Here is a 2365-nt window from a genome sequence, read left to right as displayed (position 1 = left end):
ACTTCTTGTTAATTCTTTTTGTACAAACTCAATTCTGCATTTTTTATTCTTCTATTTTTCTTTTTGTGTCGAATTGCTATCTGCTATCTTGTTCTTGTGTATGCGAAGATCTAACTTTGCAGGGGAATTCTTTCCTTTTGACCCTGAGATTGATAGAACTTTCCATAAAAGAAGAATTCTGCAAAGGCAAATTGAAGAACAGGAACATTTGAATATGGCAAATAGACCACTTAAGGATTATGCAGCACCCTATGCGAGAGGTTTTCGATCTAGTATTTCAAGACCTTCAGTGGAAGCTAATAACTTTGAGATCAAACCCGCAATCATATCTATGGTGCAGCAGAACCAATTTGGTGGAGGACCTCATGAGGACCCTAATCAACACTTAGAGGTCTTTTATGAAATATGTGGTACCATGAAAATGAATGGAGTTCCTTCAGATGCAGTTAGATTATTATTATTTGGGGTTTCTCTAAGAGATAGGGCAAAGCAATGGCTGAATTCTTTGGCCCCTAATAGCATCACCACTTGGGAGCAGTGTGAGCAACAGTTTCTTGATAAGTTCTATCCACCAAGCAAAACAGCTCATATGAGGAATTTAATTGCAAGCTTCAAGCAAACTGACTCAGAATCTCTTTTTGAAGCATGAGATAGATATAATAGTATGCTCAGACAATGCCCACATCATGGGTTGGAAAGATGGTTAGTGTTGCACACTTTTTACAATGGTATAAATTATCATACCAAAGTGTCCCTTGATTCAGCTGCTGGAGGGGCACTTATGAACAAAAGCTTAGATGAAGCCGAAGAAATCATTGAAAGTGTAGCACAAAATCATCATCAATGGGCAAATGAAAGAAGTGGTGGCTATTCCTCTGTAAACCCAACAATTAAAGCATCAGGGAAGTTTGATGTAGATGCAGTCACTCTTTTGTCTGCAAAATTGGACGCTCTTACAAAGAAATTTGAGAATATGGGGACTAGTGCTAATATGGTCAATGCTATTAGTACATCTTGTGAAGTATGTGGGAGTTCAGAGCATTCAAATGACTCATGTCCATTGGGAGCTATCACTGCACAAATCAATCAACTTGAACAATGTGATGCAATCATGAGTTACAATCAAAGGCAGAACAACCCATACTCAAATACTTATAACCCTGGATAGAAGAGTCATCCAAATTTTTCTTACAGAAATAACCAAGATCAAGGACCATCTATGGGGGCAAGACCAAATTTTCAAGCTGGGCAACAAAATTTTCAACATCTATCTTCTCAAGGCTTACCAAAGTCAAATGTTGAAAAGATGCTTGAAGAAATTATCTCAACTCAGAATGAAATGAAGCAAGATATAGCAAAACTCATTCAGAGAATGGATAATTCTGAAAAGCATCAAAAGATTCAGGATAGTCAAATTGCCCAACTAGCTTCCTCATCATCCAGAGCACCAGGACAACTTCCAGGAAAACCTGATGTGAATCCTATGGAGCATTGCAATAGGATTGAGCTTAGGAGCGGACGGACCTTGGGAGACTCCCAAGTGACTGCTTCAAAAGGGATACAAAAAGAAGAAAAGCTCCCTCCTCCTATACCGAATCAGATTCAAGCTAATGAGGAGAGTACCATTGAGGTTGAAGAGACTCTTCCACTGAACCATCAGAGCAAAGCTGTCCCTTTTCCTCAGAGACTTACAATGCTCAAGAAGGATGAAGAATTTGGCAAGTTTCTAGAAAAGGTTAAGGAAATTTGTGTAGAGGTACCTCTTATTGATGCTATTCTACAAATGCCTAGATTTGCCAAATTTCTGAAGGATCTCATGTCAAATAAGAGAAGAAGAGGAGAGGTCGAGACCATTGCGCTTAGTGAGGAATGTAGTGCTATTTTTGAGAAGAACACTTCTTCAAAACTGAAGGACCCTTTATATTCCTTGCAACATAGGAAAAGAATTTTTTAAAAAGCTTTTTGTGATTTGGGGCGAGTGTTAGCCTCATTCCCTATTCAATTTGTAATAAATTAGGTCTCAAAAACATTAAACTTACTACTATGGCACTTCAACTTGCTGATCATTCCTGCAGGTACCCTTTGGGTATTATAGAAGATGTGCCAGTAGAGGTGGATGGGAATGTTATTCCCACAGATTTTGTCGTGTTGGACATGGAAGAGGACCCTAGGATTCCTATCATATTAGGAAGACCTTTCCTTGCTACAGCTGGAGCTATAATTGATGTCAAAAATCATAAGCTTTCTTTGGTAATTGGTAAGGAAAAGTTGGAATATGATTTATCTAATATCTCTAACCATGTCTCGTCTCTTTTAAATGCTTGTAGCAGGACAAGCATTTATAAACTTGAGGAATGGAATTTCC

General features: G+C 38.3%; 1 non-coding gene across 1 annotated transcript; it reads right to left on the bottom strand.

Annotated features, from left to right (window-relative positions):
• Positions 1-587: 587 nt before the first annotated feature.
• Positions 588-693, bottom strand: LOC121968943. Its single transcript, XR_006108451.1, has one exon. It is a non-coding gene; the product is annotated as a small nucleolar RNA R71 (small nucleolar RNA).
• Positions 694-2365: the final 1672 nt, after the last annotated feature.

The sequence above is a fragment of the Zingiber officinale genome, chromosome 3B, assembly GCF_018446385.1.
Source record: "Zingiber officinale cultivar Zhangliang chromosome 3B, Zo_v1.1, whole genome shotgun sequence".
NCBI lineage: Eukaryota > Viridiplantae > Streptophyta > Magnoliopsida > Zingiberales > Zingiberaceae > Zingiber > Zingiber officinale.
This window is presented reverse-complemented; position numbering and strand designations above follow the sequence as displayed.